Below are 27,441 nucleotides of genomic sequence, written 5' to 3'. Positions count from 1 at the left end.
AGAGAGAGAGAGAGAGAGAGAGAGAGCCCCCATACCGTACATGACAGCTTGAATAACAAATGTACGAAACTTCAGACAGCTTAAATTTACTTCTAATCAAAAATATTTCAGTCAGCAAAATGGAGAGAGAGAGAGAGAGAGAGAGAGAGAATAATGATACGCGAGGCCCAACTATTAACACGGGACCAATTTATTCTAGTAAGTGTATCATGTCTCCTCTTCTCCTTTTTTTTTAGTTATTTTCCTCATTATGATTGAGTGGCTTATTCGCCTGCATCATTAAAGGAAATCAATGATCCTTCCCGTTATAAAATAAACCACTCACCCTCCATGCGGATGGATTGTGGGGGGGTAGTAGTACTCTTTAATTCTTGGATCATTTCAGCCATGTTTTCCTCTTCGTTATCATCATTATGAATGGAAAGCGAATCACATGAATCACAATGGATGACCAATAGATTGAACAGCGTTCCCGAGAGGAATTCAAACATTAAGATGAAATCTTGCATAGGACTATCCAATCTATCATTTCTTTGACTGGATACATCGTGCGGTTTATTTTCTCTCTCTCTCTCTCTCTCTCTCTCTCTCTCTCTCTCTCTCTCTCTCTCATCTTATGAAGGAAGTCACTGGAATTGACGTAAAATCCGTTGCAGCGATAAGTGTGAATCACATTTACATATGTAAGAAACATCACGCATATATCGATATTTGAGAGAGAGAGAGAGAGAGAGAGAGAGAGAGAGAGAGAGAGAGAGAGAGAGAGAGAGAGAGAGAGAGAGAGAGAGAGAGAGATTTGGATACATTTAAACATAAACATTAAACAACTCTTTATTAAAAAAATAAGCATAAAATGTCTAGTCATAACATTTGAAATAGCATCGGTGAGATTAAAGAAGAATCAGCGATAATACATTGTAGAAAAAATATGTAATTAAGTATCTTGCCCAAATTTTCCTGGAGGATTACACCATAAACATATAAATTTTATATATACATGTATAATTTATATACATACATACATACATACACACACACACACACACACACACACACACACACACACACACATATATATATATATATATATATATATATATATATATATATATTGAATCATGGATGGATGGATGGATGGAAGTCCCGTGCAGAAAACATACACATTACCCTTTTATACCCCACAGAGGGCTCATCATTTGAACAGTGTGTCTGGTATTTTTACCTAGCATGAATTCTCTTACTTCTTTGGTGTAGGTGCCCTCATTTCCAGTACCCCTTTCAGGACAGCTACCCAGCATTTTCTAGAATAGAATAGAATACAATATAGAATTTAGGCCAAAGGCCAAGCGCTGGGACTTATGAGGTCATTCAACGCCGCAAGGGAAATTGACAGTAAAGGTTTGAAAGGTGTAACATGACGACAACCCTTCTAGCACTCCTCGCCTTCTTCCTTGTAACAATTCCAAATTATGCATTTATTCACCAACTCACCATCCCACGTTCCTTTCACATGACAAAGTCACCTCAGAACACTGATCTATCTTGGAACCTGTACTAACCTTTTTGCCACCCGACATCCTTAACTTACATCATAACTACTACCACCAATTTACCACAAAATTTTCATTATGCTCTCTTCATATATTCCTTCAATTTCTGTGTCTTTAACTCCAAACCTTTTTTCATCCATTATACGCTCTCCTCACTTCCTTCTTACCAGACACTTGTCTTTACCCTAGCCACATTATCTCACCCTCCCATTCAACTTAAGCTTCGTCTAACCACTCCTTCTCACCATGTACCATCAATTTGCTCTTTCATCTGTTTATTATTAACATATAACATAAGACACTGTTTTCCTGACAATTTTTCTTTCACTGGTACGTTTTACTATTTTCTTATGAAAACCAGTATTTCTTAAAATAAAGCCTCTTTCTAAACACATTTTCATTTACTCAAAGAATCCATATCTACACAACAACCCTATCACGCTCCCCAAATTCTAAAAGGCTTAGATATCAGGCCCTTTAAAAAGACATTCTTTTATTCTCAGTCCTTATCAGCCTTGGCCCATATACAGTCACTACTACGCCCTGTTCTCCTGAAACAGCCAATCTTACCCATGCTATCCTAAAACAAATACATTTGTACTCTTTCACCCGTCCTTAGTCTTCCCGATATCGCAACTGATGAATGGTAGGACGACAGATGACACTGAGCTACAAAATAGAAGATCTCTGCAGAATGTTTAGGACTGGATTGCCTGAAGGGAGCTTTCCTTGATGGACAGGAAGAGTGGATGTTAAATGCAAATGAAAGAAAAGGTAAGGAAACTGTTGAAATTGCTTAAACAGTTTATATGAAGTAACATGAGTTCAAAATGTGATAAATACGCATATACGGCAGAGTTGTGGTAAAAATCTGAACTTCTGTGAAAAGATGAATCACTGTTTTCAGATGGTTTGGTTTTATGAGTATAACGCAAAATGATAAGATGACGAAAAATCCATTTTATTTCAGAGGAAGTCTTAGATGAATGTTAAGAAAGTCCAGGCTATGTGGAGTGAAACAGGAATGGAACGGAAGGGCCTTATAATCCAACAAGTGTTATAGAGTTCAAGCCAAACAGAGTGTAGACATAAGAAGTTATTGATACCACAGAAATGATATAATCCAGGTAAAGGAACAGAAGTAAACAGTTTTGTCGATACTTTTGGGGGTAGTAAAAATCATGAGTGTACTCTTACAGATCTTTAGTAAACGGCAAAACTAGAATTACAGGTTTATGCTACATGACTAAATGCAACATTTGGAGGGTGCATTAAAAACCTGCCAACGATTACTTAATGTGGGACGCGTGTGTGCGCAAAAACCTACGCTACTTGTACATGTGCATAAAAAAGCCGTGCACACAAATGTGTAGGAGCTTAAAAGAGGAGAAAAGAAGAACCTCGTGGAGAGTTGTATTGATACGTTTTTGAAAAGGAAAGAGGGGGAGTGTATTGGCAAATAGCTGACGCAACGATGGGCTAAGGTCAGGGCAAGAAGGAAGGTCTCACAAGAGCACTCGAAATGTTTAAGAAAGCCGCGTGGGGAGATGACGGTATTCGACGAAGCAGGTTCTGGAAATAAATGAGGTGGATACCCAGATGGTGATAAAGGGAAGATGGAAACGTAAAATTTACGAAGAATGAACTTGTGTGATAAGCATAAAGAAGCTAAAATATTAAACTACATTTAAAAGAAAGGATAGAGAGAGAAAAGAGAGGAGGGGGAATAAGAAGAGAAGAGGGACGTCAATGTAAATACACGGAAATTAGAAACTTTTTCCTAATGTCATAAAAATTTTGTAATATATTTAATTGTCAATTACAATCTCTCCAAAGCTAGAAAACAAGAATAAATTACAATTATAAGAGAAAGAGAATTTGTGTAATATATAACACCGTTATGCCACTTAAAATCCAGCACCGTAACACAAATACATTTTTATAAGTGATGGCCTAAGGGAAGACTTACTAAATGTTTCTTATATTCCTAGGCCATGGGGGGAAAGGAAAAATAAGAGAGTAGTGTCGGTCCTAACTTCATGGAAGCCATAGACTTGTCTCTTAAAGAAGGGGAGGATATAGGTTTAAAAGGGAAAAAAAGCCGGAAAAATCTTGGGGATACAGTGAGAGTCTCAACCCAGTAATCCGTGCATTGTTGATCGCTAAAGAATAAGTGTGCCATGTTTTGGTTTGTCTGTGGTGTTACTTTTGAGAGAGAGAGAGAGAGAGAGAGAGAGAGAGAGAGAGAGAGAGAGAGAGAGAGAGAGAGAGAGAGAGAGAGCATCTTCTTTTTGGAGAACAGTGATAAAATTGTGAGTGAATTTGTAAAAGCCTGTGAATCTACGATGGATGCTGAACCAACGCTCTTGATCAAATGAGCTACTTTTGATTAAGGCGATGAAAATAAAGCATCATCCTATATATACACAAATATATATATATATATATATATATATATATATATATATATATATATATATATATATATATATATATATAAGCAATATTCCAAATACAGACAGATGGGGACAGTATAAATCTGAAGGTACTGAAATAACAAGGCTACCTAAAACATGTCTATAAACAGACAGTCAGTCAATTGAATTCCCTCCTCTCTAAGGAATTTTGACGTAACTGAATAGATTTCATTATCACTAGACGAGGCTGAAGTAGACAGGCGAATAAAAAGTAAATTAAGTAGAAATTGCCTTGGAAGCAATAATGACCTTAGCTAGTTTATAAACCCTCCTTTCACATCTAGTCATGACCAAGGAAGGACGAAATAAAAGCAATATTTCAAAACTTTTCATTTCTAAAACGTGGGACTTCTGGCATCCTTTGTTCCTTCTTAAAAAAGAGAGGTCTGTTGCCACCTGAGAAAAGCAAGGCAATGATACACTGCTTTCGCATTAACTGAACTTCAGAAGCCGATTTAGATCTGCCCCTCATGAAAAAGAATCTTTTATAAATAGAACTCCTCGTGGGTCAACCTTCTCTCGTTGCGTTATTGCAATCTGCATTCAACACAAATGAGGTATCGCATGGAAGTCACATGAATTAGTTCTAGCATGTGTTTTTCCCATGTCCGTACGATTCCCTTTAATATAAACCTTTCATCAATTAGGGTACGTAATCACCAGCCTTTGTCCCTATCATTTCCCGTAACAGCAAATAACCACAACCTGATATGAAAACCGATGCAAATCCTCCTTTAATCACCTTTCAGCCTGATAAAACAATAATCTTCGTTTGATGCACCCTTATCATTTATCCACCTCCTCAAACGACGTCATTGACACAGCACACCCCCTCCCCCCATCGCTGCGCATCTAATTAATGCATCTTTGTCGAAAGCTGAAGCTTCTGGAGATAAACAGGGTCTCCCCTCCCTCTCTCTCTCTCTCTCTCTCTCTCTCTCTCTCTCTCTCTCTCTCTCTCTCTCTCTCTCTCTCTCTCTCTCTGCCTCGGTTTCTGAAGGAAATTTCCGACGACACTGCCACAGTACTCGAGGCGGCTCTCTGTGGCTTATTGTAAAAACATGTCGAAGTAATCATGTTGTATATCTCAATATAATTTTGTTTATTGTAGTTAGCCCTGAAGAGGATTAATTTAACAAATTTAACCTATCTTCTGACGCTTTTAATGTTACTAAAGCTTCATTCTTCCAGCATTATCTTATTGAAAACCTTATAAGATAAAGGAATCCAATTCTGTTACACTTCAGAAATGATTCAGGAAAAACAGATCCGCACGAGTGTCGTCTCTCATTCCTCTCTTGCCAGGACATTCTCTTTTGAAAACCTTAAGTCAGGACTAACAGTCAGTTTTATTGCAGAAGCAATTATTACTTTGGTTACCAGTCTCTACTGTCATCGAAAACTCGTGTCAGTTGTCCCACTAGTTGTCAAACCTCCCTCCTTCTTTAATATGATTTTGAACTATAAACCTTATTCACCACTATACCCCTGCCCTTTTTACATTACCAGACCTAAAAACCACTCACTCTTCTTTCCACCTAGTCTATGACAACCTCTTTTACCAGCTAGATGTTTCCTACCATTTCAACCTCAACCATTACTTTGTATAACGCAAAGTTAATTTCCTTGAGCCTTCAAACAGACATTCCAATTTTTGCCTACTTGGACATCTCTTCTACTTCCCATCTTTTGCAGTGTTCCACCTGTCTTCCATGCTTCACTCTCTAATTTAACAATTCTGGCACTACATCTTAAGTAGCATTTAATTCTAAACATAACCCATACCAGCATCCATCACATCATAGAACACTAATCATTTTGCCCTTCAAAACATTCGCTTTCAAATTTCTTCTCATACTACATTTCAATTTTCTAACCAGTCTGCGAATGCTAATCTTGATAATTTATCGAAGCAACTTTATCAACAAACATCAACTATTCCACTATCCATATAATATCTTCTTATCATACAAACTGGGTGGCTACCTCCCGTTTGCCGTACATGGACAAAGGTATTCCTAGTAGCACAAATAACTGTTACCCTTTGCTTTAATTAGAAGGTGAATTAGATTCTCGTTTCCCGGTAACAAATTAGAAATGAATTACGATGAGAAGAAAACATGCAAGTAACAGTGCGTAGCATTATGTTACGTATTTTACACTAATCTTCAGTAACGTGCAGAATGGATTACCGCCAGTGAATCCTACCATGTAAACTAAGAATGCAATGGGGTATGCCCATCTATCTATCTTTCTATCTATTCATCACATATAAGTGCGAGTGTGCTTGCTACATAAATTGCATGTACGGGTGAAATTCTACTAACAAAGAATATGTTCTAAGTACATATACCAACACATACACTGATATTTGCCAACTTAAGAAAACCCTTGAATGAAAGAGCTTTCTTTCAGCTACGAATTAAAATCTGTCAACTGCCTCTTAAGTGATGATGTCTCACTCACTTGCTAAGTATTAATCTCCGACATACAATGCGTGCACATGTAGCCTCAGCCTTACCATATCTTTAATAGTACAGATCACGTCTGCACGTGGGATGATTACTCTCTCCATAGTGGATGTCAAAAAATGAATCCTATACGGTGACAAGAGCAATCCTTCGTTGAAATTTTATATGTCGTCGTCGAATCAATATCTACACTTTTAACGTTCTTGTCCACAGTACTAAAGATTCTATTTATACATAATATAAATATATTTGTGGTAAGTTTTGTAATCAGAATGTCAGATGGCATACAATCAGGGTGACTGAAATCTACGATGACTGTTTCACTATTGACCATTTATGGAGTTCTCATTCAAAAACGAACTAAATACTCGTACAACAGGGATAAACTTCAGGTCTTTAGTGCTACCACTGCTAGGGCTAGGACATTGTTTTATCCGAAGTCTCATGAATCCCGGGATCTCAATAATATAATTTTATACAAGGAGAGTTTCCCTCTAACCCGACATGAAATTTTCTTGCCAGGCCATCTCCAACAAACTTAATTTTACTTCATTTCTATAAATGTACTTCGTGACAGCGCCTCTAAAATTAGGTACCCCAGTCATCTGGCAGAACATCATCATCCTCGAACTTGTTACCATACTGCTCAGTAACGAAGGTTTTTGCCCCTTTTAGTGAACAACTGAGAATCTAACTGATCCAGTAGGTAACACGCTGGACTGTGGTTTCAAGGTCAGTCATACATGAACCTGAGCATGGAAGTAATATGTGAGGAATAAGTAGTGTGACTAGCAGAAAAGATCGTCTTATTGAGCTTATAGTTTTAGCTCGCATAATTTAATGAGTGTGGTTGTGTAATTTACAAACCAAACATTAATCATTTGTTGAAAATGCCGTTTGGTATTGCAATGTTGCTCATTTATATAGACTCCAAGTTAAAATAACCGGTAGCTTGTGATCTTTCAAAAACTAAAATAAAAAAGACATATAGAAAGGGGTGTCAGCATAAGTTCTTTTTAGAAACAACCTATAGATGATCGATATTTGTTGTCCGAGAATAGTACGAGTCATTTTTTCTATTAATGAGATACTTTGGAATTATCTCGCACAATTCTCTAATCGTTATGTGAAGTCGATTTTCTTCGTTTGTTGGTTTTATTTTAACAAAATAGCAGCTCTTGTACACATTCAGTGTTCATACAAATGTATACATTAATTATCGTCCTTTACATACAACAACAAAAATAACAGTACTTGAATCATTCAGCATTCATATAAATGTATACGTTAATCAATACATAATCCGATACACATTTTATTATTGGCATGTCTCTTTATTCTGCAATTTACTAAGATAAATACCGAAAGAATATGGACACAGCGGTAATCTGCCAATGATTCATTCTCAACAATTTTCAGACGGAACATTATTTAAAACATGTCTTTGGCGTGATCACATAAAATATGAGTCGGTCTAGGGGGAATGAAAGGGTCTGACACTGAGGTTGATCAATAGTGCCTGTATATTTCGCTCTCTTTATAAATTTGAATACATTGATCCTCGACCATTTTTCCTTTCTCTCCTTCTGACGGTATTTAATGTCATTTTATCAAACTGAGCTGTGATGGAAGAATTTTATCTTGAAATAACGACCTCAATATTTCAGACGGAGAAAACAAAGACGAGGTAATACTCACTCCCCCACTGAAGGGGTGTATATATATATATACATACATACACACACTCATACACATACACACACACACACACACATACATATATATATATATATATATATATATATATATATATATATATATATATATATATATATATATATATATATATATATATATATATAATATAAATAATGGAGAACAAACAGGAGGTGATGCATATTGAACTTTATTTCCAGCCAACATTTCAAAGCATGGCTTCATCATCAGGGCTAAAATACAAAAATAACAACAATTAAAATCAATACATAGGACTCAGTAACATTGTTAATGCTAAAATGTAGACATTAAAACCGAAACATAAAAGTTAAAACCAACCTAACGCCTCAAGAAAGGAAAACTGAGTGACCAAGAAGGGCACCAAAAGGACGAAGAAACACCTTGAGCTATAAACAAAGGGGCAGAAGAAGACACTATTCAAAGAAGGAACCAGTTGTCTGGTGGTTAACGACTCGAGGATATGGAGAGAGGTTTCATCAGCTGCTTGATCTTCTGCCCCTCTGTTTATATCTTAAAATGTTTCTTCGCCCTTTTGGTGCCCTTCTTGGCCACTCAGTTTTCTTGACTTGAGGCGTTAGATTGGTTTTAACTTTTATTTTTCGGTTTTAATGTCTATATTTTAACATTAATAATTTTACTGAGTTCTATGTATTCATTTTAATTGTTGTTATTTTTGTCTTTAGCCCTGATGATGACGCCATGCTTTGAAACGTTGGCTGGAAATAAAGTTCAATATGCAACACCTCCTTTTTGTCCTCCTGTTTGTTCTGTATATATATGTATATAAAAGTATATATAGTTGTATATATTTATATATATGTAATATATATATAGGTATATGTATGTATGTATATGTATGTATGTATGTATATATATATATATATATATATATATATATGTATATATATATATATATATATATATATATATATATATGTTTACATATCTTTGTCGGTGACAACAATGTCATTCAAAATATACATAGATTTAACGCCACTAGAACAATATACAGTACTTTTCATTACTTGTTAAACTATAAGTTCTAAATAATGTAGCAAAATTATAAGCGAAAAATGTGAAAAAACAAATATTTTGCAGTCATATAGCATATTTTAAACAAATCTCCAAGTATTTTCTTTTTTGTTTCGCATAACGGACACCGGTTGAAATGCACCGTGGAGACATGTCAGGTAATCAAAGACACAGCCTTTCTAAAACCATTACAGTGTAATTTCCCAGATGAATGACCAAATGAATGACTTTTCATGGCGGGACTTTACCTACACGAAAAAAGGGCAGGTAAGGGAGCTTCTTAATCTGGTTTATTCTCTGCCATGATAATGATGTCCCTCAGACCAATCAAGATGATTATGCCAATTATATATCATGTCGACTCAGTGAAAGCGAGGGCACGAGCATAAATAAAAACAAAAACAAACATGTTGGATATTAAAATGTTTTCCTTGTGTCTTCGTAATTCACAAAGGTGTGGCTCTATGAGTCCCAATTTAAGCTTTGCCGAGCATGGCAAAAGTTGTCGATTGCTTTATGAACATTTTATCGAAAACTCAATTTTTTTTTATTAATATGAATAACTTAACCACGGTACGCAGTAGCTATATTGGTGTTCTAAATACATATGATCCAAGATAAATCTTCAAGATGTAGTAATACATGTGCAATAGTTGTGAGATCAACTAGACACAAATAATTTTCTTCCCCTGATAAACAGTCATATCCATAAATACGTATCTTTTAGCGACTAACATTTTAACCCCATGGTGTTACAATAATGGTACTCCTCTATACGTGACATACGAATATGCAACGTCATATGACTAAAATGCGAACCTATTTTACTGTCGATAAATGAAACACTAAGGCAATTTAATTTCAGTGGTGCATTAGACCATTTATCCACTAAACGCCAATGAAAGAGGAAACGATTGAAGTAACTTGCGTAAGATCCATTCAGATAAAAGAGGCACCAGTTATATCAGTATCCCTACTCCCCGTTCTCCACAGCTACTTCGGGCGATGATGTTGCACCACGAGAATCAAACGTTACACACACACACATACATTCATACATACATACACACACACACACACACACACACACACACACATATATATATATATATATATATATATATATATATATATATATATATAAAATATGTATATATATATATATATATATATATAATGTGAGCGCTTAACTTTCGATTTTAATGTACTTTTTTAGGGGTGCTTATCACCATAAACCTAATTAAAAGACACACACATACATACGTACATAATCACGCAAGAATTTCATTCGGGTGGTCACCTCCATTAGATCTGTTACAACACGCAATGAACTTCCAACTTCCCAGTTCCCTAACAGTGGCCGCTGAATTCACATAAGATCTGGCATTCTCCAGAGGGGGTGTGTGTGCCTAAGAGCTGAAATCAGTTCTTATCCTTAGCGCTGCGGTTAACTGCAGGACCACCATTTCTCGTAACTCATGTTTACATCCAGTGGTGGAAGTTTCTTCATTTTATTCCAAAACTGGGATTTCAAGTTTGCAGTAAAAAAAGTTTCCAAAAATACCGAATCGAATTATTTAACAGTTAACTGAATAATTTTTAGATAAAAGCGTGGAAGTTTTTTCATTTTATTCCCAAATTCACATTAAAAGTTTGCAGTATAAAAAATAAAAAGTGTCCAAAAATATTAGAGAATCGAATTGTTAGAGTTCAGCGAATAATGCATTTACATATAAACATGCATGTATGATTACAACTTGATATACATGCATTTCCTTCCGTTGACATTATACTTTGTCCAATCATTGCATCTCTGAATTCTTTCAAACTTTAGTTCTTTTTTTTTCTGCCCATGACTTCTGCTTCCTCACGCAATCACCTGACTTCGTTATATATGCGTCCGAAAATGTGTCTTTTTCTTCACGAAGATTCTCTTCTTGACAATGACTTATTGGGAAGATATTACGTTTGCAAGTAGGGTCGTAAGTCTTTAAGTAAACGAACTTAGGAAATTAACTTGTACAAAGGAGGGACGGCAAAAAAATGAAATTAAGGGCGGCAAAAAAATGTATTTACTAAATAAAACATTGAGAATATCCGTACCCTCAGTCTTTCCGAAGTTATATTATTACCAGTGAAACAAGAATGTAGCATTACCTGCCTTGCAATGTGGAATGGAAACCGAATAATTTTCTTGTTTGGAAATGAAGATAAACCGAAACATTAGGGTAAAATTCTGTGTGTGTGTGTGATGTATTTTATAGTTGGCGCATATTCCAAGCACTGTATGGTATTTTTCTTTGTCAAACATCACTAAATATATTTTATATGTTAAATACAGGAGGAACACACAAATTTTTATTATTATTATTATTATTATTATTATTATTATTATTATTATTATTATTATTATTATACTTAGTAATAGAAACGTGCCTTAAATCTTAATGAAGCAAAAAAGTCTGATAAACTGGCATAAAACCGCTCCAGAATACATTGCCTAAATGTTAAATAAAAAGTTTTCTTCCTTATGTGAACTTTAGCTTGGAGCAAATGACTTCGCTTATTCTTATATTTTCCTGCTTCTTTTACGGCAAAGGGTTAAAAGGGCACAAGGAAATCCTGTTACAGCAAACACATCCAGTTTTGTCATCGTTTGTGTGAAATTCGGCTATAAAGCAGACTAATAGCGGATTCTCATCTTTCCTAAACGATATAAAACTACGCGGACCTTTAATCATGACATTGTTTTGTAACCAGGCGTTTGATGGCGTGTTTCTTATCACGCTCCGTGAAGTTATTCTCTCTGGGCTTGCTTTCCTTCGTTCCCTCCACAGCAACCTTTTGTATCGTGAGGAGAGAATCTAAAATTTATGCCAAAGGACACGCGCTGCGACCTATGCCATTCAGCGCTGAAAGGTAAATTGAGAGTGAAAAGGTTTGAAAGGTGTAACAGGAGGAAAACCTCAAAGCAGTTGCACTACGAAACAATTGTTAGGAGAGGGTAGAGAGTAAGATGGAACAAAAATAATATGAACGGAAGCACAGTGAAAGGAATGAAAGGGGCCCAGGGGGCGATGCAAACAACCTAAGTAACGCCTACAGTGCATCACGTGAGGTGCACTGACGGAACTAACCCCAACAGGACTTAATATTACGGAATATGACGAGTACATTCTTCTATCTAAGCTAATGCTAGTGTCTCATTCTGTCTGCTCTCTAACACTCGCTGAAATTAAGTACCATTTGCAGTGAATTATTCTGCCTTTCTTATAAAAAATTAATTTCTTTAGTTCTTCACGACATTATTTCCTTTTTCTTTGTTTAGTTCTATTATTTATTCATACTTTGGCACTAAGCATTTCCTTTACATTTTGGTTGCATTAGTCATGTAATTTTTCTTTTTCTTGCTCATTCCTTTCATTTACGTGGCATAGAATTACTTTTATATTCTTTTCCTAAAGTATTATATTCCTACTTTTTACTGATCCTTATTTGCAGAGCACAGCTCTAATAACATTTTAACGCGTAGCATATCTAACGATTCTTGTAAGTACAAGTCATTCACCATCGTCTAACTCACTTTTACACCTCTGAAATTTATAAGGCATTGGTTAATAATATTTTCTTCTCCATGTCGTTTACATTTTCAATATAATAACTTGCCATAGCGCCTACTGTATTCTTATTGCTATTCTTCTACTGATTTTTCGGGCTTACGGATAAAAATGAAGTTTTAAAGTAACTTGTCTGCGTGCATCATTTCATTAAGCTTCTAAAGCCGTTTTTCCTGAAAGGCGATGGTAATGAACTGTAAAAAAAGCATTTCCCTACCTTTTCTTTTCCGCATCTAACATAACTCTAAACGTACGCTAATTCTAGAGTTTCATTCCCCTACATCTTCTTTTCCTTCTTGACACTGGTATACTGGCTGCATAATCGTGTCGACACACGTTTCCGCTTTAGATAAACACCGAGTCTGGATAATTTCTTGGTAGGCTAACGTGTGCAACTTCCCAGACACATACAAAGAGAGAAGATCTACGTGCAGATAATTTCTCAACTTCATTCAACACAACAGAATAGTCTCTCAGGTGTTTTTGTATATCACCATAATACAAACCCAGAAGGAAAAGTGGACTTTTCTATCTGTATCAAGTATCATTGTAGAGCTCTTATAGAAAAAATATCCTTAAAACACTCCAAATTCATTTTCATACAAAAGGTGAAAATGTGAAGATTCTCTGGAGATAATCATATTAGATATTCATACTGAAATTGGCTACAACAACTATAATATAACTAAACACTCATAATGAAATTGGTTACGACAACAACAATATAAAGTCAAAATCCACATACATTCCCGAATTCTGGAAAAGGTCTTAATGCATTGTATGCTGCATATACAAAATATAGTGTGCATCCAGCCTCCCGCGGACGGGTGACTCCTGAGAGTGACAGCCATCTGTTTAACCACGTTATTTATAAAAGCCTCTCTCTCCTTCCCCATTCATGCGCTCATGCAGACGGAATTTTCCTCCAACGGACTTAAAATTTACTTCTTCCTTTTTCCCAGAGTGCATTTCAGCCCATATATGTTGCAATGAGATGCGGCACACGCCCGTCTCTTAAAAAGTAAACTTTGCTGGTGCTAATCAAAATATGTACGCTGTTACGTCATACAAGCCGATTTCATCGACAACTTTCATCTGTTCACAGATTACGTTCTATAACTTTTTTTTTTTGGCTGAATATTACTGTTCTTTTGTATATCACTTTATTCTTGTTAAGAATATTGTAATATTCTCAAGTTTCATCTAACAATGTAAAGAGTAACGTTAATCGTAGAACATCCTGTTCATTACTGAAAGGATCATGGTGTTGTTTGCCAAAAGGCAGATAACTTTTCAGTATATTCTATGCAAATGAATATTCTCAATACCGCAGCGGGTGATTTTATCTTCAATGGTTAACAAGCGATTAGGAAATGCAGAAATACGAACAAATGTTCTCAAGCCTGCAAACTCTATGGACGAGGGAATAACATTTACGAGAATCCTTCTCGTTCCCAAGGTTCACCTTGGTAATTAATAATTCATAATTCAAAGAACTTATCACGTGCAGGACACACCATTAAATTTCAATCTTTCCCGTAACTGAGCTCGATCATTTTTTCATGATCAATTCGCTGTTTTATCGTGCAACTACTGCCACTTTATCCCTAAAGTACTGGTTCACATAACGTTCAAAATCAACATGATCAGGAAAATGAGCAAAGTATTCACAAAATGTCTGTTTTATATGCCCATTGTGTTTAATTCGCTTAATTTTATCTTGCAAACATAGCCATTTTTTTTTAAGGAATTGATTGCCATAACTTCCAAAATCGACATGATTCGGAAAAATAGCAAAGAATTGACAAAAAGTCTTTTTAATGTGTATTTTAGTAGATAAAAATATCACGCGCAGATAAATAAACATTCATATACATACTTCCCCTGAACAGAGATATGCCTATAGACATATATATATATATATATATATATATATATATATATATATATATATATATATATATATATATATATATATATATATATATATATATATATATATATAATATATATATATATATATATATAACACACACACACACGTATGGATGTATCAGATATGCATATAACAACATTATACATACGTGCATAGATATACAGTCTTAAACGCAAACATTCATAACAAAAGCATCATAATTTATCAAGTACTAATACATATGCATGAAAGTGATCGCCATGCAGCCGGGCAACCAGACGGTGATGAAACGTGGGAGGAGGCGGCTTGTAAATTTCTTAACTTCGAACGAATCGATAACCTCCCCGAAACGATAACGTGATCAATATCCCCGAGGGGATTCGCGTTGTATGCGCGAGGTGAAACAAGATACAACTGTTAATATGTTATTGCCGGGAGGCCTCAGTGTGTGTGTGTGCGTGTGTGTGCACGCAAGTACTTTGTACACACTATCATGCACTTACATTTATACACACACATATGTATACTGTATATAAGTATATCCACACATACATGTATTCATATTTATACATATATGTGTAAATATATATATATATATATATATATATATATATATATATATATATATATATATATATATATATATATATATATATATATATATATATATATATATATATATATATATATATATATATACATACATTCACACACACACATATATATATATACATACATACAAACATATATACATAAAAAGACACATTTAACGGCCTGACCCATTGTGCAACTTTCCTCACAATAACTCATCAAACTTCCGCACAAAAGTTGAACCAAAATGATAATGAGCAATAATGAAAGTGACCATGAGGATGAGAATAATGGCAATAATGATGACAGAGCGTTCTCACCGGAGGATTGGTCAAATGCTGAACATCAACGCTGTACATTTTTAAAGTATTCACGAACAATCACTGATTCGAAATGTAAACGAAACTGATAATCCACTGTGAGTTCTGATCTATTACGAAACTAAAAAGCTGTCCATTGTTGTCGTTTTCCAATTTATCATTATTATTATTATTGTTATTGTTACTAATATTATTATTATTAAATTTCGTTGCAGTATCGCGTGAGGTACCGGACTGCCCAGACGCGTTGCTCCCACCGGTACCAACTACACAGTGACACTGGTTACGACCTCAGACGCTCCGACGGCGGGAACCCATACTCGGCCTTCTCTCAGCCTCTTCGCTACCAACCACGGCCACGATTCTCTCTCTCTCTCTCTCTCTCTCTCTCTCTCTCTCTCTCTCTCTCTCTCATGCATTATGACCTGACAATACCGTTCGATTCATATATTTCATTCTTAGGTTTCCACTCCTTCAAAGGGATTTTTTTTTTATCTTAATCTCTCTCTCATGCATTATGACCAGACAATACCGTTCGATTCATATATTTCAATCTTAGGTTTCCACTCCTTCAAAGGGATTTTTTTTTATTTTAATCTCTCTCTCTCTCTCTCTCTCTCTCTCTCTCTCTCTCAAGCATTATGACCAGACAATACCGTTCGATTCATACATTTCAATCTTAGGCTTTAATCCCTTCAAATGGATTTTTTTTTATTATATCCTCTCTCTCTCTCTCTCACTCATGCATTAGGAACAAACAATATAGTTAGATTCATATATTTCTATCTTAAAGTCCCATTCTTTCAACGTGCCTTGTTTTCTCTCTCTCTCTCTCTCTCTCTCTCTCTCTCTCTCTCTCTCTCTCTCTCTCTCTCTCATGCATTATGTACAAACAAAATAGTTCGATTCATACACTTCTATCTTAAAGTCCCATTCTCTCTCTCTCTCTCTCTCTCTCTCTCTCTCTCTCTCTCTCTCTCTCTCTCTCTCTCTCTCTCTCTCTCTCTGCATTATGTACAAACAAAACGATATTCATACACTTCTATCTTAAAGTCCATTCTCTCCTCTCTCTCTCTCTCTCTCTCGTCAACGATAACACATCCACAGCACGTAACTACAGTTTTCGAAAAGCGTTTTAATTCACCGCCGTTTTCAAGCATCTATATATTTCAATGTCCAAACTTTCCTCTCATAAATCTTCATCAGAATTCTATGACCGCCCCCGAGTGAAATAATAGAGAGAGCCGTGCAACTCGAGCTCAGAGGCTTCTTAGAACTGACACTGGAAAATAACACATCTCGAGTGAAATCTTCATACGAATGGTTGTTTGACCGGCGCCTGAATTCAACCAAGGTCACGACCGAAAAGTCGAGATCTTTACGGAGAGGTGTTTGCGAGAAAGATTAAACACGTCTATTTTCACTCGTACGGAATTGGGGAGGAGAGGGGATATATTTGGGTGGGGGCTGGAAGGGGGAGGGGGTTGTTAAAGGATAGAAAAGTGAGGGGTTGAATAATAGTGCAAGAAAAATAAGTTTCAATATGCTGCACTGATATATATCTCAAAGCAAGGTATATAGACTATACACTATATGCTATAAGTACTGTGATTAACGTTTTGTATATAGTGTATATATATTATAAAAACACACATATACATATATGTGTATATATATATATATATATAGTATATATTTATATATATATATATATATATATAAATATATATATATATATATAAATTATAAATATATATATACATATATAAATATACAATATATATATATATATATATATATATATATATATATATATATATATATATATATATATATATACATATATACAATACCCATACTGTCAAAAACTATAGTAATATAATAGACAGTCGAGACGTTAAGTTCGACCCTAACAACACTGCATACCGTCCAGTAGCTCAATATAAACGACGGAACTATAAAACAGAATCCAGACGGAAAGACCCGACCTTAGAGACGTATATACCGTTAACAGGCTCTGGCCAAGGTATCTTCAACCTCCTTACTTATACAGGAGCCATTTTTGTGTTGAGCTGCTGCTTGCTTAAGAGTTACTATTAACCTCAATGGAAATTTTCCATGAGCATTTTTCCTCTCCTTTCTTTTTTTTTACACAGCATCTGTTCTATTTGTCCATCTTACACACATTATAAATAATAATAATAATAATAATGCATGATTCCTTAAGAATAACAAGACGCCCATACGCCACAGTGTTTGCCCAAGAAACCATGATGTACAGTATATGCACGCACATGATTAGGATTTCTACTGTATATTTTTCTACGTAAAACTTTGGATCTTCTATTAGGGACCCACACTCTCCCCAAGGCCCTAGTTTAAGCAAACACGACGATGATTGCATATTAACCGGGTAAACTGTAGCCCTGTTGTTCTAGAGAAGAACCTGGAAAAAAAATTTCCTATCTACTCCTATTTAAAAGTTTGGATCCGTATTGTGGCCCATCCTGAATCTAAACCTGATGAGGATGCTTCCAAAAGGCCTACGTTTGTCAAATTTTTACCTTGTAATTCCAGTGATGATTTTGACCATTTGTTAACTATCTGCCCTCAGAAGGAGGATGCCTCCCCATTTAAATAAAACATGAATCCCCTTTGCCCAGAGATGCTCTGTGTCAGGTTCTGGAGAAGAAGAAGAAAAAGTAAAAAACTTATGTCAGACACAGGCTTACAGGCGAAAGACTAGCTTTGTTGCAAAAAGCTCACCTTGCTTTCAGTCCATGTGAACTAAAGAAAGGGAAAAATTTAAGGTTTCTATGTATGTGGCGAAGAGAAGTATTAGCCACACATATGTATATACTACACTTTCCGCCTACCTGTCAGTTTGTAAACGACAGAGTTTCCAAGAGGATATTTCTAGTGCACTCTTCCTCGTGAATAAAATCACAGAAACTATGTTTACACGTTCCATCAAAACACTTATGGAACGATTCAAAAATTATACCCCATTTCTTTGGTCGCCAAATTGTTGGAAAACAAACTCTGTGGGAAATAATAAACTGAAAACAGAATCGACTACCTTTTGTACGTTATAAACATTCCTTAGGTACTCGTGGTCTATATTTTTCTGTTAAAATAATTATAGTTTTGGCATTGTTATAAAAAGGTTAGGCCAGGAAGCATCATTGTTGAAATATGTCTTTGTTCTGTTTTTAAGCAATGGCAACCATTGGGAATAACATGCCCAACCTTCTGCACTTTTGCACTTTTATATATATATATATATATATATATATATATATATATATATATATATATATATATATATATATATATATATATATATATATATATATATATATATATATTTACATTTATTAAGTAAGACTCTTAATAAGGTATTTACGTCTCAGTATTTTTAGATTCAGGTATTCAAAGTATGCAAAGCTTCTTCATCTTCCCTGTTCTTCAGTGTAAAGCCTGGAAAGGTAAAAGTAAATTGATATCTATATATATATATATATATATATATATATATATATATATATATATATATATATATATATATATATATATTATAATATATATGTAAATATTTATGTCTGTATGTATGTATATATGTATATTATATGAGTATCAGAGGCAAGGAAGAGCCTTGAACCTTTATAATACAGAAACTGAATTCAACACAGATCACAGATACCAGTTCTCTGTACATCAAATCAAAAGAGGCAGAAGTCAAACAAAATTCCTTAAAGCAACGAAATAAAAATAAATCAATTTGCAATTCATCTGTGACGCTCTTCCACAGTGTCAAAGCTGTTTTGCGTTTCTCCTCAAGCTATGCAAAAAGACTCCAAGAGCAGTTACAAATGTCGAAATGAGTTTTCCTTGGCGATAGGACTAACGCAAGTCGGAAACTATGAAACTGAGACGTGAAATTCTGTCTTTCCAAGACGAAATTATACAGTGCAAACAATGTCGGTCGTAAGTTGCACGTTAGAAAGCTACGCTAATAACGGTATTCATATATTCAAAACGGCGTGTATGTTGAAATCTGTAAGGCGTAGGAGACGTCTCCCCAAGATTTACTATTATAAACATTTCTCCTCATTTAGAGCTAACAGCTGAAAAGAATAAAGTCATTATATCCGTTGAAAAATGATGCCAGAATATACGTGAAAGTCATCTGACTCTTAAAACAGAACCAATGTCAAGAGGTGTCTAAGAATTATCATCGACCAACTTCGCTATTCATTTGATGAGCAGAACTACTTTGTTGCTTCCAACAGTAATAAAACGTCTCCATTTTTTACTCGTGACATATCAAGAGAGCCTCGCTACCGAAGTACCGCACACTATTTTGACAGATTGCTGGCAGCGTGTTAAAAACTGCATGTCACGCTTGATCTATTGCTTTAATGTCCCTGTTTTTCATACTACTTTAAAGACTCAGTCATTCTCAAAACTATTTATAAGTGCGTACTGTTAACTCTCACAATCGAACCAACATTCATTTGCCCTTTGTTCACTGTGGTTTTACATAGCTAGTTATGTGTAATTCCGTGGAAAAAGTAAGAAAATTATGAGCAATAACAGTTTTAAAAATTGTACAAAGAAGTGACTAAAACACTTTAAGGCAAAACCAGCTGGGTAAGTACGCGTTTGTGTGTGTGTGTGTGTGTGTGTGTGTGTGTGTGTGTGTGTGTGTGTGTGTGAGAGAGAGAGAGAGAGAGAGAGAGAGAGAGAGAGAGAGAGAGAGAGAGAGAGAGAGAGAAACGCGACGCCAGCAACAATTTTCTTTTTAAGTTCAAAGTGTCTCCCTGATGTCTAAAGCATTCTTTTGTACTCTGACGGCTCTTCCAAACAGCCTTCTGCGTAACTTTCGACTATTTTCAGTAAAATTCCAATTTTTGAGGCATTTGAAAATTTTCCTTTTTTTTTTTTTTTCCATCGGTTGATACCAACGTCATAATACGCCATTAGTTCGCAGCTGAATGATGGAAATCTGCCTAATATCAATTTCCATTTCCAGAAGGCGTCAGCTCATTATTCACGATTCAAATGAGCGGGGCTTATGCTGTCCGTCCTAACTGAATCAACTTGAACATGATATACCGAGAGACACACAGATCCTCCCGTTATCCGAGGCTTAAACACAACATATGTAAGGCACTTGATCACCATCTGTGAATGAATGACAGTGCAGGGCACCTAACTCACGTTGACAAACTCCGTATAATAGGTTCATTACGTATTGATATAAAATACAAATCGAATGGCATTAATAAAACACTTTAGAGGCACAAAATTTGAAAAGATTAAAAACTATTAATAGCTAACTCTCCTAGGGCTGGCCTCATTTAAACTCGACAAAAGCGTACAAATTTTGGCACGAAAATTTCTAGGGATAATCGAATGACGTTATAAACATTGTAGAAGCACAAAAGTGGAAAAGAATAAAAAAAAAAAAGAGTTGACTGGGTTATATTGCCCTAATGACGCTTAGCTGTTGTTCTAGAAGAAATCCTTAAAGGAATATGAACGAATAACACCGCAATACCTAAGATGGCTATTTTTAAATGATCAGTTGAAAAAACTTGTTAGACATTTGAGGACCTTTAAATTAAAATGGTTAGCAAGAGGCAACTACTGGTCCAAATAACATATCTCCTTGACATTCGTTTAATTTCAGATTTCAAATAATGCAACTTATAAATAATACAAATGCTTCAAAGACGCTGTTGCCCCATAATTAAAAGAACCGGAAAAGATAAAGTGAGTCATATGCTGGAAATGAAAAAACCCCAAGGGGAGGAGCCACTCGATTCATTTACTTTAAAATTTGAGTGTTAAAAATATTAGGCAGTATTCTCAAAACAATGCGTTTTATGGAGATGGACTCTCTCCACTATACTGAACTCTACCGCAATCGTTTTTCGCGCAACTGAGACACGAATCTTCTACCAGCTGAGACCTCTGATTAACCTGAAGCCAATTTTTTTCTATCCTACGATTTGACACAAGGTTCTTAGGTTCTTTTATCTAAACTTGAAAGTAACGAATGGTTTATGTGTATCTAGAAGAAAATATCATGTGACATTAAAGTGAAATAGGCACCTTGTTTAGTTGAACTTCGAGACACCCCGATGGCACCAGACATATCTACTCGGAAAATTATTTTCTCTAAAAGTGTATTAGCTGCGCATGCTTGAGAGAGAGAGAGAGAGAGAGAGAGAGAGAGAGAGAGAGAGAGAGAGAGAGAGAGAGAGAGAGAGAGAGAGAGAGAGAGAGAGAGAGAGAGAGAGAGAGAGAGAGAGAGAGACCATACATATCTACATGGAAAATGGAAAATTATTTTTCCTAAAAGTGTATTAGCTCAGCATACTTCCAGGAGAGAGAGAGAGAGAGAGAGAGAGAGAGAGAGAGAGAGAGAGAGAGAGAGAGAGAGCATACCTACCTGGAACATTATTTTTCCTAAAAGTGTATTATTAGGTAGCATACTTCCAGGAAAAGAGAGAGAAGAGAGAGAGAGAGAGAGAGAGAGAGAGAGAGAGAGAGAGAGAGAGCATACATACCTGGAAAATTGTTTTCCTAAAAGTGTATTAGCTGAGCATACTTCCAGAGAGAGAGAGAGAGAGAGAGAGAGAGAGAGAGAGAGAGAGAGAGAGAGAGAGAGAGAGAGAGAGAGAGAGCACCATACGTATCTACTTGGTAAATTATTTTCTCTAAAAGTGTATTAACTGCGCATACTTCCAGGAGAGAGAGAGAGAGAGAGAGAGAGAGAGAGAGAGAGAGAGAGAGAGAGAGAGAGAGAGAGAGAGAGAGAGAGAGAGAGGAGTTGGTCTAATCTGTTTTATTGTTACATACTCGAGCTTTTATTCTCTTCCCCCCATGAAAAAGTTTTCATGATCGCGAAGTACGGAAAGATATTCCGCACTGATGCTGCCAGTGCTTCATGCTTAATACGTTTTCCTGGTAATTTTCTGAGTCTTCGTTATTATTCAAATATCAAATTCTGAAACTTTTCTCCGCAATTATTTCAGTAATTTCCGGAAAAAATTAGAAAATTTTTTCCCTGCGTTATTTTAAAAAGTCAACGTTAGCATTTTATGATGCAGGTATTTAGTTGAAAAAATAGTTTTCTTTATGAATTTCTCTGAAGGGAGGAAGAGACTCATATTTAGCTTATCTGAATTCATTTACTATCAAACTTCTCATTTCCACTTAAACAATATAACTATGTGGAGGCCCGATTTCTTAACCAATTGGACAAATTATCTACCCACGACTTTTTAGTTCCATGAGAATTAAATGCAAGTGCTTTGTCCTCTTTTTTTCATTAAGTAAATACAAATGTCATCACAATCCGGATCCACCAATGACAGGCGCCAGTGACTCACATACACAAACACACACACACAAATGTAACCACCTCCTCCCCACAAACAACTGTTATTACTGTATTAATTATCCCTCTAACGCTTCTACCCTATTGACAGCCAAAGTCATGACCTATGTCTTCTCAAGTGAAGACATAAGGTCATTTACATCTACAAGAGTACATACCGATTGACATCATTCAAGAACGATCCATGAACTTTACGAACAACTGTTATCACCATATAAATTTTCCCTCGAACGTTTCTCACCTACTGGTTATCGAAGTCAAGACGCATTCCCTCAAGTGAAGATGTAAAGTCGTCTACATCTACAAGAGCGAATAACAACTGTCCCCGAACTTTCCATTCTCCACGAGAAAACATCGTCTCCCAAATAAATAACAAGAATGAAAACAGTGCACCCAATTCCCAATGTATAAAAGCTCCTGCAAGGAAAGCGGGTAGCATAACAAGCTCACAGGGGAGGGAAGAATTTCATTTGCTATAGCTTCAGTGAACCAGACAGGCAACCGATCAACTCCCTATCGTGATTCTGTGATGAGGTGCCGTGTTATCATCACTCTTCGCTTCTCCAAACAATCTGAAAGCTATAGGTAACTCAGTGTCTTTAAACTGTAAACATCTCTCTCTCTCTCTCTCTCGTTAAGGGCCCAAACTTTACTCCCATTATTATAAAAAATAATACACTGCACAGGATAAACCGTACGGTTCTTTAGGAAGGTTTTTCCACAGACAAGATGCTGCCATCATAGAGAGGGAAAGCTCACCATAAACCACAGTAAGTGTCAGTCATTTTTAATATCTCGTTAACAGCAACTACCAGTCTTCTAAGATAAACTGCAAAGACTTCAATTGAAATCCTTCTCTATAAAAAAAAACCCTCCTTAAGACTTATGCTTGTGGTCTCTTCAACCCTCTGTACAAAGAAATGACACCCCTCTTGACCTAATAACAGGTAATCACAAAATACACTGTGTCAGTGTCATTGTAGAAATGTCATCGTGTGGCACATAACTTTCAGTTTTATCTGAATGTGATTCATCATCAAAGCCATATGTTACTTTGATGGTGAATGAGTTTCTGACTGTCATACGTAATATTCTAATAATAAATGCCCATTTGCTAAGAAATGCCCTGTAAATTTCAATTACTATTACATGTTCAGAACAGAAAGGCTAAAGAGCCTTTATTTCATTAAAGGCGTTTTGTTAAAACAACTAACCCATCCTACTCTTAACTCACAATAATTCTGCCATAATCATCTTTTCAACATCTCCCCACTCATGCATACAAAATGCAGTACACATGACTACAAATACACGTCACAGAAGCTCTAAGAGTCCTTTGTCAATTTCAATATATAACACAGCCTTGGAATAGCTGATGACCACCTATCATTACGAGTACCTTTCATTAACCCTTTCCATTGCAACAGCCATTAGCTTATCTTGCATTAAATGGGATCACCTGCAATTATACTGAAAGCTGATTTTGAGATAATCTTGCTGATTTCAGATATATAGCGGCTACTAAATCATCCAGTCTGGCAGTGATCATAATGTTTTCACTTAGGAATACAGTATGCTACAGAAAATTACTCTAAAACCGTTACACCAAGAACGATAAAATTACATCTCTAATTGTAACTGCTTGTTATATATGGTATATAGTGTTATACACACAACAGTGTTACACACACACACACACACACACACACACACACACACACACACACACACACATACACACACACATATATATATATATATATATATATATATATATATATATATATATATATATATATATATATGTATTAGTGAAAGTGTTTTTCAATGGTAAATTGGAATATTTTGGGGGGACCGAGCAACAGATGTACATTTGTTATCGTTAATCTGATTACCAGAAATATTACACTTTTGTTTTCATTAAAAATGTTCTTTTCACCTGTAGTATTCATTCAGATTTCAGATATAGTACACTAACCCAATTGTGAGGCGTTCTTTCTTCTTAAAATATTTAACTTGACCTTTGATAAAAAGTAGGTTTTAAGGTCCAACTTCCATTTAAACGATTGAGGAATTGGTATGGCAAACTATCCCAAAAACCATAAAAGCTTCGAACTCTTGGGGTTATATAGAGCTCTCGATATGAGCGTTTAGATTCTACATTGTTAGTTATTCTCATAAATACTGACAGTTACTGCTGCAATACACAGTTACTCTGTTTCTTGGATTATTCTTTTTGTTGCCGTCTCCAGCATTACATGATGCATATTTGTCACTGTGAACTCTCTGGCTCATTCAAAATCAATTACTGAAGGTATGTGTGTATGTATCACTATACTGTATGCTATGGGTACATTGCTAAGATTTTCTTTACTGGACGTAAAACAGAGTTAATTGTAATTATGTTTGCTTTGTTAAAGTGAAAAATTCCCTTACTGGCTACTTAAGCTCACGATAGCACTGTGACATCAAGGTGACATCAATCCCATTTTTTCACTGTATGTGATAATGCCTGCTACCCAGATTCTGACTAATGAAGTTTGCGCTCAACAAACATATCTGAAATATGTATCATCAATAAATATCAACATAGTATCTCGACCTATTATAGGCTATCTTACTGCTTTTGGATAGGCATGATCTATACAGGGAGCCCCTGAGGGCTACAACCTCTTGAATGGGGCATGTGCCCAGGCTGCCCCATTAAAACGACACTGCTGGCAGCTGATCAAATTCAACCTTACCTCCTATTTGAAAAAGGAAATATTCCATCAAAGAATTACACAGGAAGAAAATCAAATCTAGCCTCATTTCAACCATGAAGCATAATATCATGAAAGATAATCTTTCCTAGTATTCTTAAACAAAACAAGTGAAAACCATCTAGACCCACTGCATATGAAGATGAAAAATTCCATACAGTGTGTATCTCAAGCCTGACACTATATAGTAGGTGGGTGATTTCTAACTAGATTTCACACAAGCGATAACTTATATTAGAAGTGAATGTTTTATAAACCTTATTTACTAAAGTTCCAAAGAGTAACAAACAACCATATCGGCGATGTGATCTTGAATAGGTCCCATGAATGCTTTGTGTGACAAAAGTGGAAAAAAACGATGTGACTGACAAAATATACAAACGATCAATGCAACTAAAAGTTGTCATACGAAAACAATGAATATGTTTTGTAAAGGAAAATGACTGATATTAACCACACCGCATATAAATGTATATGAAAATTTTCTATCCAAGAAAGGATATTGAAGGAAGATCACAACATCAGCCAACCCACCATTATACAAAAACAAACGTCTGCACATTAAAATAAAAAAAAATATAAGTGGAATAAATTCATTAGATTATTAGTGCTTGTAAACCCTACGAGAGAAAAAATTCAATAACATATAGCGTCAATTTTGGAACGGGCGGATAATTTCTATTTGTTCAGTCTGCCCCTGAATATTGCTGCTTTAGTTTTCTGTGAATAATTATAAGTTCGTTTTCTATAACAATGGCTCAACTATAACAATGATTGTACTTGATCACTTTTATGGGTTACAACGAAGTTCACGATTCTTTTCATTTCCATGAGACATTAAAAAGTAACATTATACAGGAGATGCAGATATAAACCACTTACTACAAAGATTTTACCTTACAAAACTGTACCATGCTGGCAAACAGCGTTTCTGTCAGTTTCTTCTGGTGTTTACAATCTTTTTTGGTAACAAAAAGTAACTTAGTAACAAACACGTCACCATCTTCAAAGTATCCAAGCCTAGCCCATGCTTTCCGTTAATTAATTTAAAACAACATGCAAAACTAATAGTGATCTCTATTTTTTCTTTCTTTTACCCCTTTTAATTGCAAATGACTGAATGATTTGGGAACAGTATTTATAGTCGAGTATTCAAGTAGCTGAACTGCATTATTATGAAGTCGAGCTTTTTAGGTTTAATATACTGGTAGTTATCAGAGCTGTTATAACCCACTGTACTTCAAAAATGTTTTAGGTTCTATGTACTCGTGAATGGGCATTTTTCAAATTGAATACAATACAGTGGAGCTAATATTCCCCCAATTATGTAAAAAGTTCTTGAAATACCGCAACAATTTTATGACTGTTTCCGTATTTTGTTGTTACTATGTATGTGGTACCCACGGGGTAAATGCAGTTCATTAGTTTATTATGTATCACCAGGTGTTTTAAACACTGTTTCCATTAAAATACTGTATGTTTATGGGAAGAATCAGGCGGCACCATCATTTTTAACTGTGCATTATTAATGAAATTACATACTTCATAAACATCTGAT

The 27,441-nt window shown here is 35.4% G+C and overlaps 1 protein-coding gene across 26 annotated transcripts in view; it reads right to left on the bottom strand.

Annotated features, from left to right (window-relative positions):
- Nucleotides 1–27,441, bottom strand: part of Glut1 (Glucose transporter 1) — a 515,395-nt gene that overhangs the window by 133,708 nt on the left and 354,246 nt on the right. The gene's annotated exons all lie outside the window — the stretch shown is intronic.

This window comes from Macrobrachium rosenbergii, chromosome 27, assembly GCF_040412425.1.
Source record: "Macrobrachium rosenbergii isolate ZJJX-2024 chromosome 27, ASM4041242v1, whole genome shotgun sequence".
Lineage (NCBI taxonomy): Eukaryota > Metazoa > Arthropoda > Malacostraca > Decapoda > Palaemonidae > Macrobrachium > Macrobrachium rosenbergii.
The sequence above is the reverse complement of the archived record's forward strand: the minus strand, read 5'-3'. Positions and strand labels throughout refer to the sequence as shown.